This window comes from Callorhinus ursinus, unplaced genomic scaffold (genome assembly GCF_003265705.2).
Source record: "Callorhinus ursinus isolate GAN/ISIS: 27379988/994484 unplaced genomic scaffold, GSC_fseal_2.0 scaffold4, whole genome shotgun sequence".
In the NCBI taxonomy this organism is placed as follows: domain Eukaryota; kingdom Metazoa; phylum Chordata; class Mammalia; order Carnivora; family Otariidae; genus Callorhinus; species Callorhinus ursinus.
The window spans coordinates 81,298,710-81,310,130 of NW_027397066.1; the positions used below are offsets into that span (position 1 = coordinate 81,298,710).

General features: G+C 39.1%; 1 long non-coding RNA gene across 3 annotated transcripts in view; it reads left to right on the plus strand.

Moving 5' to 3' along the window:
- Positions 1-11,421, plus strand: part of LOC112825491 (uncharacterized) — a 44,423-nt gene that overhangs the window by 4,153 nt on the left and 28,849 nt on the right. For all 3 annotated transcript variants that reach the window (XR_012377988.1, XR_003208708.2, XR_003208707.2), the window contains exon 2: positions 2,914-2,981. This is a non-coding gene — a long non-coding RNA (uncharacterized lncRNA). The remainder of the gene's footprint in view (positions 1-2,913; positions 2,982-11,421) is intronic.

The window sequence follows — 11,421 nt, forward strand, 5'->3', positions numbered from 1 at the left end:
TACTTGATCTATAGATTCAACATAATCCCAGTCAAAATTCCAGCAAATTATTTTGTAGATATCAACAGACTGACTTTAAAATTTATATGGAGAGGCAAAAAAGCCAGAATAAGTCAACGCAGTATTGAAGGAGAAGAGCAAAGTTGGAGGACTGACACTATCCAACTTCAACACTTACTATAAAGCTATAATAATTGAGACAGTGGGGTATCAGCAAAAAGTAGACAAATAGATCAATAGAACAGAATAGAGTCCACAAATAGATGCACGTGAATATAGTGAATGATCTTTAACAATATAGCAAAGAAAATATATACAATACAGAAAATAGTCTTTTAAAAAATGGTGCCAGAACAACTAGATATACACTGCAAAAAAATGAATCTAGATACAGACCTTCATGCCTCATGGAAATTAACTCAAAATAGATCATAGACCTGAAAGTAAATGCAAAACTATAAAACTCTTAGAAGATAACATAGGAGAAAATCTAGATCACCTTAGGTATGGCAGTGATTTTTAAATATAATACCAAAGGTATGATCGATCCATAAAAGGAATAATTGATAAGCTGGACTTCATTGAAATAAACATGCTCCAGAAGTGTCAAGAGAATGGGAAAAGCCACAGACTGGGAGAAAATATTTGCAAGGTATGTTTGATAAAGGATGGTCTTCCAAAATATACAAAGAACTCTTAAAGCTCACCAATAAAAAAACTAATAACCCAACTTAAAAATGGACAAAAGATTTGAACAAATTCCTTATCAAAGAAGATGTATGTATGGCGAGCAAGTATGAAAAGATATTCAACATCATATGTCATTAGGGAATTGCAAATTAAGATAATAAGATACTACTGCACAACTGGCCAAAATCCAAAACAGAACACCAAATGCAATAGGAACTGTCATTCACTGTGGGTGGGGATGCAAAATGATATGTCCACTTTGGAAGACAGTTTGAAAGTTTCTTATAAAACTGAACATATTCTTACCATACTATCCAGCAATCATGTTCCTTGATATTTACCCAAATGAGTTGAAACTTTATGTCTGCACAAATTTTATAGCAGCTTTGTTCATAATTGCTAAAACTTAGAAGCAACTGAATATCCTTTAGTAGGTAAATGGATGAATCATCTAGATAGTATAATATTGTCAAGTGCTGAAAAAGAATGAACTATCAAGCTCTGTAAAGACTTGGAGGAATCTTTAATGCATATTACTAAATGAAAGAAGCCAATCTGAAAAGGCTATGTACTATATAATTCCAACAATATAACTTTCTGAAACAGACAAAGCTATGGAGAAAGTAAAAAAAAAAAAAAAATCAGTGGTTGCTGGGGTTGGGGGGAGGTGGGGATGAGTAGGTGAAATAGAGAAGATTTTTAAGGCAATGATATTATTCTGTATGATACTGTAATGTTAGATACATCATTATACATTTGTCAACATCCATGGAATGTATAACACCAAAAGTGAACCCTAACGTAGAGTCTGGACTTTGGGTGATAATGATGTGTCAGTGTTTATTAATTGTAGCAAATGTACCAGTATTGTGGGACATGTTGATAGTGGGGCAGGTTGTTTCTAATTGTGGATGCAGCAGGTATGTGGAAACTCTGTTCAGTTTTGCTGTGAACCCTAAAACTTCTAAAAGTAAAGTATATTAAAATATAGGCAGGAGTTACAAGTAGATGTGGAAGTCATATCTACTTTGTATGAGAAGGAAAAATTGATTCAGGGTGAAATCAGAGGCCCTCACTTTCATTAGGGAATTTGCTAGTGTGGACTAGATTAGAAATAACCTGACCAGGTAGGAGATACAGGTGATATTTTCCAAATACAGAGCACAAAATGGGGATAGCAAGCAAAAGAGAGAAGTAATGGGGAGCATCAACCTGTAGGCATCATTTAGTTAAATTCTTGATCTGTCTACCTTGCTCTCTTTCATCTAGCAGAAGAGAGTAAACAATGAGTTATACTGCTAACTTGTACTTAATTCTGATTCTCAAGAAAAAAGTTCATCTTATTTTGAACTGAAGAACTCATTAGGTGAAAATGACCCATCATTTTAGACTTTATAACAAGTAAGTAAGTGTATTATAGTCAAGCGGATTTCAAAAAATGGAAGCATATTTCATAGAGCTCGCAAGAAAAATAGTACTGAACGAATTGAAAGAAGAGTTCATGAAACCCATAAATATTTTCTGCATTTTAAGGGGAACTGTTTTTCCCCCCAGTTCTAGTTGACATTGCTTTGTACATACTCCATTTGAGAGGCAGAGACAGCCCGTGCTATAGACCCCATGAATTGGAACAGGAAACTGTCTGAATTGAAGGAAGTCTCAGATGAGTTGACCTGAGGGAACCAGAAGTCACTGGTACTAATTCTGATAAATTGAAGGTTCCAAAGTTACCCAACAAACCCTATCTCTTGGGAAACACATATACACGTAGCGTACAGAGAAGATGGATATCTAGTTTGCAGTGCAGCTACAGATCTGAATTATGTTGTGCATGTTTTCCTTTTTTTTTTTTTTTTAAAGATTTTCTTATTCATTTGAGAGAGAGAGAGAGAAAGAGAGAGCACAAGCAGGGGGAAAGGCAGAGAGAGAGAGGGAGAATCAGACTCCCCACTGAGCTGGGAGCCTGACATGGGGCTTGATCCATGACCTGGAGATCATGACCTGAGCCGAAGGCAGACGCTCAACCATCTGAGCCACCCAGGTGCCCTGTTGTGCAATTTTTCTTGTTACTTTTCAAGACCAACACATATCACAGAATCAGGAGGTCAGAGACTTAGGTGGCTCTGTGATCCCAAAGAAGTAAATTTTCTTTGTATTTTTTGTAGGTAATCATATATTAGAAGTTATTCCTTATTGTAAATAATCTGAGTTTATCTTTTCCAGACAGGAACTCTGGAGACTCTGGAACTCTGGAGATTCTGGAAAACCTTGACAGGCTGGAGAAGTATAAGGTATAATTTCATGATTACGTTGTAATAGGAAATTAAAATGGCACTTTTCATATTGTCTCAGTTTTGACTAAGAACTCTAAGGCTAAACAATATAGGTACCAAAATTACCCCCACATTGGAAGACAAGGTACTTTATGTAGGACATGCTAAGACACGGACAGTTTCTTCTGCCAGCATTAGCTCATCTCTTGTTTCTGAGCTCTGTAAGGGATGGCAAAGACTTCACGAGGAAGGGCAGAAATAATTGGGAGGGAGGATTTCGTTGGAGAGAGTTGTCAGTGTGCTGTATATTCTGGTGAGGGTGATGGAAGCACTTCCTTCTCATCTGAAGTCAAGAGAAGAAAACCACTCAAAAAGCTTGAAATGTGTTTTCTGGATCCTGAACGACTCAAGGTCTGGTATCTGAAATAATTAAAAAATGTCAGGCTAGAGGCTGGCTAGAGCAGTCTGGTGGCAGAATGAAGTAAAGCAGAGTTTAGTGGAGTCAGACACACAGGTGTGTTTTCCCATGGACCAAATGTGGAGCCTGCAAAGGGATACAGTTGTAGATAATCGTAAAAGAAACTTCACCAAAGAAATCCACCTGGAGAGGGTAGGTGGCCCTGATGGAAGTCAGGGGCTGAAGGCAAAGTCTTAGTTGGCTCGTTGTGTAAAGAATCCAACCTGTAAAGGAATTGTAGGTAGGAGGTCCCCAGTGGGGTGGAGGGTTCTTTGTGAAACCCACAGAAATTCCCCACTCAAGAAGGAATCCAGTATCTGAAAGGTGCTACACCCAAAGAGTACCAATATCAGATTGTAACAGTAGTTACTGGTCATGTAGAATACAGTCTTTTCTTCCAAATTTCCCCTCCCTTCGAGTCTGGATAATGGAGGGGCTTGAGCAGTAGCTAGCAAGTGGTGGGAGTGATGGAGCATGAACAGGAGAAGAAGCAAACTCCTCATTCCTTCCCCATTGCAGATTTAATTTCCTGGGGCATCAGTGGCAACCAAGCCAGTGATGATGTGATGTCCTGTGTCCAAGGGTGGTATTGTGGTTCAGTCTGTAGCATCTGGAGCCCTATGCAGATCAGTTCTGCTGCATAGGCTTGGATATGAATTTCAAACTGTGTATCTCTGAAAGTGTTTTCTAGTCCTCTTGATAATATTGTGACCTACCCAGTAGCTTTTAAATAAGTTCCGTATCGTTTTAAATTAGCCAGAATTGATTTCTGTGACTTGCGATGAAATCAGTCAAAAACAGTATTAGGAATTTTGCAAGAAAACAGACCATCAGTGGGTTAATCTGGGATTAATTATCTGACCTGGTTGAGGCTGAAAGCAGTGAAAATTCAGTTGATTCTAAGGAGTAGAGCATCTCTAGGTGTGCAGGGATGGATGAAACAGTTAATTAAAAAGTCAACTCTGATTTTCTGGAATGAAGTGAGTAAGTATTGGAGGCAAAGCCTTGGAGACTATTCAGTTTTTGCCATAAAAGAGTATTAAAATGCATGAGTCATTCAAAGCCAGAAGGGGTAGATGGTTGCTTCTAAAAGTGCTGGACAGTTTTTAGAGTACAGGTCCTTTACCTCTTTGGTTAGGTTTATTCCTAGGTATCTTATGGTTTTTGGTGCAGTTGTAAATGGGATCAGTTCTTTAATTTCTCTTTCTTCTGTCTCATTGTTAGTGTATAGAAATGCAACTGATTTCTGTGCATTGATTTTATATCCTGCCACTTTGCTGAATTCCTGAATGAGTTCTAGCATTTTCGGGATGGAGTCTTTTGGGTTTTCCACATAAAGTATCATGTCATCTGTGAAGAGAGAGAGTTTGACTTCTTTGCCAATTTGAATGCCTTTTTTTTCTTTTTGTTGTCTGATTGCTGAAGCTAGGACTTCTAGTACTATCATATGGTTTCACTCATATGTGGAATATAAGAAACAGTGCAGAGGATCATAGGGGAAGGGAGGGGAGACTGGGAAGAAATCAGGGAGGGAGAAAAACCATGAGAGACTCTTAATTATAGGAAAAACTGAGGGTTGCTGGAGGGGAGGAGAATGGGGGAATGGGGTAACTGCGTGATGGGCCTTAAGGAGGGCACATGATGTGATGAGCACTGGGTGTTATACACAACTGATGAATTACTCAACTCTACATCTGGAACTAATGAGGTACTATATGTTGGCTTATTGATTTTTAAATAACAAAAGAAAAAATAAAAGTGCTGGACAATTTAATGAAAGAGAATGGTAAATTCTGGTTGCTCTCTGATGTCAGGGCTCTAGTTTAACTGCTCTGCTATTCTCTTGTTTTTCCCCCCATGGTTGTAAGATGGCTGCTACAGTTCCAGCCTCTCGTGTCCTCATATGACAACATCCAAAGGTAGAAAGGAAAAGATCTTTTTTTTACCCTTCCTTTTTTTTAAAATTAGGGGAGAAATCACTCCCCAAAGCCCTCTAACAGACGTCCCCATATGTCTCACCAGAATAGAGTCATGTGTCTATCCCAAATCAGTCACTAGCAAAGGAGAATGGGATTAGACCATTCATAGCTTAACTCTTGGGGCTGAAGGAGACTCCCACCTTCCCTGAGCTGATTATTGCCTGTTTCTTGAATGAAATTGGGTTTCTTTTTGTAAGGGAGAAGTGAGGAGTGGCTAATGAGTCAGCAGCCAGTGTGGGCATCATCATCTTTGGGCAGCTCTCACCTAGGGTGACCTAAAATCTGCCAGCTTTGAGTGGAACGTAGAGTAAGAGAAGTCCAGCTGATCTAGACTGCTGTGAGAACAACCCTGATGCTTTCCTTTTATGGACTCAATGTTTTTGTGTTTTTTTTTTTAATATTTTATTCATTCACTTGAAACACAGAGATACAGAGGAGCATGAGCAGGGGGAGAGGCAGAGGGAGAGGGAGAAGCAGGCTCCCCGCTGAGCCAGGAGCCTGATATGGGGCTCGATCCCAGAACCCTGGGATCATGACCTGAGCTGAAGGCAGACGCTTAACCATCTGAGCCACCCAGGCACCCCTGGACTCAATATTTTTTAAGTGTCTGTGGCAGGATGTTGTATGGAGCCTAGACAAGCTCCAGTAGTAGATCTATGGTGGAGAACCTAGCATTTTAGAGCAAAGTCTTGCTCTCTTCAGTCCTGCTTATGATTGAAAATGTCTAACTAAGACATGCTAGGTGATCATGCTTTCTGTGTTTCTCACCATGAACTGAGTATTATTGGATCAACAGAATTATAAGCCTGGACATGCCCCAGGAGGATAGCATTATCAAGTGGAACTGTGTATACAGGACTGGATGCAAGCAGATCCTGAAGGCCCAGTAAATTGCCTGAGCAATTGACTCACATTCCTACTGCACTTCTACTTCTGTATGATCAGTTTATAGAGGAGGAGGATTTCAGCTTTGTTGACAGTGCTCTGTACAATATTCTGGCAGTTGGTAGAGAGGCAGATAGGAATACAGAACTTCAAGAATTATGTATATCTCTTTGTTTTTTTATTTTTTAAGAAATATTTATTTATTTGAGAGAGAGCAAGAGAGCATGAGTGGGGGGAGGGGCAGAGGGAGAGGGAGAAGCAGACGCCCCACTGAGCAGGGAGCACGATGTGGGGCTCGATCCCAGGACCCTGAGATCGTGACCTGAGCCGAAGGCAGATGCTTAACTGACCGAGCCACCCAGGTGCGCCTATGTATATCTCTTTGAGTCTTCTTTGACAAGAATGAAATGGCCTGAGGTATGGATCTACATTGATTAATAGGCAGTAATTAGTGATTTGGTCAGATGGCCAGGGACTTTGAAGGAATGAGGTTATAAGATTGGTAATAAGTCTGGAGAAGAGATATGTGGCTGGACCTTTTGTACGGAGCACTGTATGTGAGAAAATATATGTCCGCCAAGTTCTTTCTTAGTGGGCTTATACATGTTGTGCCCATAGATGTGAGCATAGGCTCAACAGCATAAATATTCCTTTCCAAGCGTGTTCTGGCTCTGCCACAGCTGAGTGTTCAGACTGTTAGACATGGTTAGACAGCAATGTCTAACCACCCTGGATCCCCAATATGGTATAATACCTAAGGGGGACTAGGCAGCCATTCTGTGACAGATTGATTACATTGGATTCTTTTCACTATGCAGGGGGCAGAAATTTGTTCTCACTGGGATCAACCCTTATTCCAAACCTATAATTTTTTCCCTATCTATTATTTTTCTACTTGTATCATCACCCATGGATTTATTAATATAAATGAAACATAGATTCAGACTCTCAGATTAAAAAGAAAGTAAATATAGCAAAGGCATACGCTTTCAGTTACTCCATTATTTTGGAATAATTAATAATTTCACCTTGTGCATGCAGAAGAAAAGGAAAGTGCTAAGGATTCTCTTTTAATTTGGCGGAAAAATTTGAAGACTGTGTAGAAATACAGAGATATCAATTACAATATTATTACCAAGTCAAAATCTTGGCTATAAGATGAGCAGAATTGCAGATTCCTCTTGGAAGTTATTTTCACAGGACAAGGCGACACTTTCTAAAGTCTTTGGAGTCATATAATATATTTTGGTTCAAGTAACATTAAATTAACTGAGAATGGATTTCTTTTTAACAAAAAACAGAAGACATTCTAGTAATAGTTGTGAATATTCACACATCTCCATATTGAGGAGAACCAGTAGATATTTTTGGAAACCTTTTAAATTTATTAATTTTTTTCAGACAAAATTGAGTTTAAAAGAGTTTTAATTTCAGTATAGTTAACATACAGTGTTATATCGGTTTCAAGTGTACAATATAGTGATTCAGCAGCTGCATATATTACTCACTGCTCATCAAGGTAAGTGTACTCTTAATCCCCTTCACTTATTTCACCCATTTCCCCCCCCCCACCTCTCCTCTGGTTGGTTTCCCATCGGTTTGTTCTCTATAGTTCAGAGTTGGTTTTTTGGTTTGTCTCTTTTGGAAACCTTTTTAATTTAATACCTTATCAAACCAGGTTTTTATTTTATTTATTTTTTTTAAGTATATATATTTTTTAAAGATTTTATTTATTTATTTGAGAGAGAGAAAGAATGAGAGATAGAAAGCACGAGAGGGAAGAGGGTCAGAGAGAGAAGCAGACTCCCTGCTGAGCAAGGAGCCCGATGTGGGACTCGATCCCGGGACTCCAGGATCATGACCCGAGCCGAAGGCAGTCGCTTAACCAACTGAGCCACCCAGGCGCCCTCAAACCAGGTTTTTAAAAGTAGCTTATGATGCAGAATTTTATTTTATTTTTTACATATCTGCAGGAAGGGATATCTCTTTCATCTCTTTCTCAAACTCCTTTGGTTAATTATAAACATTTTTATTTTTAAGGTCAGGTTCTGAAATTTTATTAGCTACATTGTAAGTGGGCCTATAAAACAAGTTTATTGGCAGAAAGGATAAAAAATGTTATTTAGTAGCAATAAATAAATAGGATATAATTTTCTATATTATTAAATGCCTATTTACTCATAATTTCCTTCTAAAAAGACCTTGAAACATCGGAGAAGACAAATGGTCTATCTTTGGGTTAAAGTGATAGAATAAGAGCATTCTGGTTAGTAGTATTCCAGAGAGGAAATATTTAGGAATTTTATACACCTCAATATTTGTCAATGGTGGAGCTGGCTGACTAAAGAATATATAAATACGGATTGCATTTACTGGTCTGTGGTTCACACTGCATGTGGAGTATTGACTCTAAGTATATTTAGAGATATTCAATTAGGAAAAAAGTGGACATGGTGGTATGGGAGACAGGATTATTCCAGCTGTCTTCAGCTACCACAGGAACTAACCTTTGTGACGCTCCAGAGGACAGAACTAGGGAGGCAGACTTTAGTTTTAACCATAAGGAAAAAGTTGGCCTGTGAGGGTGCTTAATCTAGGGTTGACTGACCACCTGTCAGGCATATTTTAAAAAGTGATTTATTTATTTAATTTGGAATTGGGAAATATCCATCTTTCTTTCTTTTAAAGATTTTATTTATTTATTTGACAGAGAGAGAGAGAGCGAGAGCAGGAATACAAGCAGGGGGAGTGGGAGAGGGAGAAGCAGGCTTCCTGCCAAGCAGGGAGCCCAATGTAGGACTCGATCCCAGAACCCTGGGATCATGACCTGAGCCGAAGGCAAACGCTTAATGACTGAGCCACCCAGGCTCCCAATATCCATCTTTCTTGACCCAACTTTTTATTTTGAAAAGTTTTGCAATTTCAGAATTTGAAAAACAGGATAATGCATACCTCTATGTTTCTCACCTAGATTACAAATTAATATTTTTTGGTCAAATTCTCTCTCTCTCTCTCTCTCTCCCTCTCCTCTCTCTCTCTCTCTCTCTCTCTCTCTCTCTCTCTCTCTCACACACACACACACACACACTTTTTTTAAGATTTTATTTATTTAACAGAGACACAGCGAGAGAGGGAACACAAGCAGGGGGAGTGGGAGAGGGAGAAACAGGCTTCCCATGGAGCAGGGAGCCCAATGTGGGGATCAATCCCAGGACTCTGGGATCATGACCTGAGCCGAAGGCAGATGCTCAACGACTGAGCCACCCAGACGCCCCCCGCCCCCCCCTTTTTGATGAACCATTTGAAAAGAAGTTTCAACTCTCATGAAATTTACCCCTAAATTCTTCAGCAAGTATCTCCTAATAGGGACATTATCCTACATGTTACCATCCATTCTTTTTTTTTTTTTTTTAAGATTTTATTTATTTGACAGAGACAGCGAGAGAGGGAACACAAGCAGGGGGAGTGGGAGAGGGAGAAGCAGGCTTCCCGCGGAGCAGGGAGCCCGATGAGGGACTCGATCCCAGGACCCTGGGATCATGACCTGAGCCAAAGGGAGACACTCAACGACTGAGCCACCCAGCTGCCCCAACCATCCATTCTTAAGATCATGTTCAGCTTGAAGTTTCTGTGAACCTTCAAGATTTTTCTTACTTGCTTATGAGAGGGTCTTTTCCCTGTAACACAGGATTTATTCTATGAGGTTAATAAATTCTGCCCTGTCTACCTGATAGAGCACATTGCTGGAGGGCCTATCTGCAAGGCACTCAAAGAATATGAAAAATGGCCTTGCTCTCAAAGTTTATGGTCCAGTCAAAATTCTGGAGAATCATATGGAATAATGCACATGAAAGTACTTTTTAAAATGTCAACTGTGATGTAAATGAAACTTATTCTCTCCCTGAATTTTTTTTTTTTTTTCAAGAAAATAGAATCTGGGTAGATGGGAAAAATGTTTTAAAGAACACCAGAGGGCGCTGTAGTAGCATTTAGAAAACAATGACCAGCTAAAATGTTTGAAGAGACTGGGACTATACCTTAAAACTGCATTTTTCTTGTCCCAAGAATATACCGTGATTGTATTGCCTTCTAAATTCATCCTATTAACTGACATTCTTAAAGTTTTGTAATAATTTCAGGCTGAAAAAGCACACACACAAAGAATAGACCTGAATATCTACTATGTTAGAGAATCCAAACCTTTAAAATAATTCTTTTTCCCTTTGGAGGGATCAAATTCCATTCCAGTTTTGTTTCAGTAACTTGATACCCTAGAAATACTGTGATTTGTGTGTTGCCCCTAGTATTTTAAAAAGTGACATTTAAAATTGAAGAGTGAATGTGAGAGCCCTTAGGAGAAACAGATAATTGTCAGTAGCTTGCAGATTTATTTTTATGTCTTTAAAGTGCAATTTTTAGGGGCACCTGGGTGGCGTCCTACTCTTGATTTCAGCTCAGGGCAGGAGCCTCCGGGTCCTGGGATTGAGCCCTGTGTCAGGCTCCCCATTCAGTGGGGAGTCTGCTTGTCTCCCTCTCCCTCTACCCCTCTTCCTGCCCACACTCTCTCTGTCTCTGTCTCTCAAATAAATAAATAAATCTTTAAAAAAAATAAAGTGCAATTTTTAAATGGAACTTTTCTGCACATTGCCAAATGCATTACTGGTGCATGATTTTGGTTTCTGGGGTATCATATAGATTCAGCATTCATTTCTCATTTTAAGAAAGATGTTTGGGTGATTTAGGCATTAGGTGTACATTTTGAAGAATTATATTGTAATTACATATACTAGGAGTTTCAGCTGGGTGCATGGATGAGAAAAAAGGTCTCCGCTGCCAAAGGAATGATCAGAGTTAAGCTTTAAACCTCATACACGTCATTCTGGGTTTTCACTGATTCTATAAGTAATTTTAACAGCATTATGGAGAATAATGAAGTTTTTTGTTTGTTTGTTTTTTTCCAAGTCACATAACCAAACTTGGAAAATTAGAAGATGGACAGAGGTAGGGGTCACTGACTTGCAGGAGGGATTGCAGAGATAGAGGGAAAGAGAGAGAGAGAGGGGGAGAAACTACTGCATCACAACTTGGCATAAAAATTAATCCTCATAATGACCATTCTGAGTTCTTAGGATTGGGT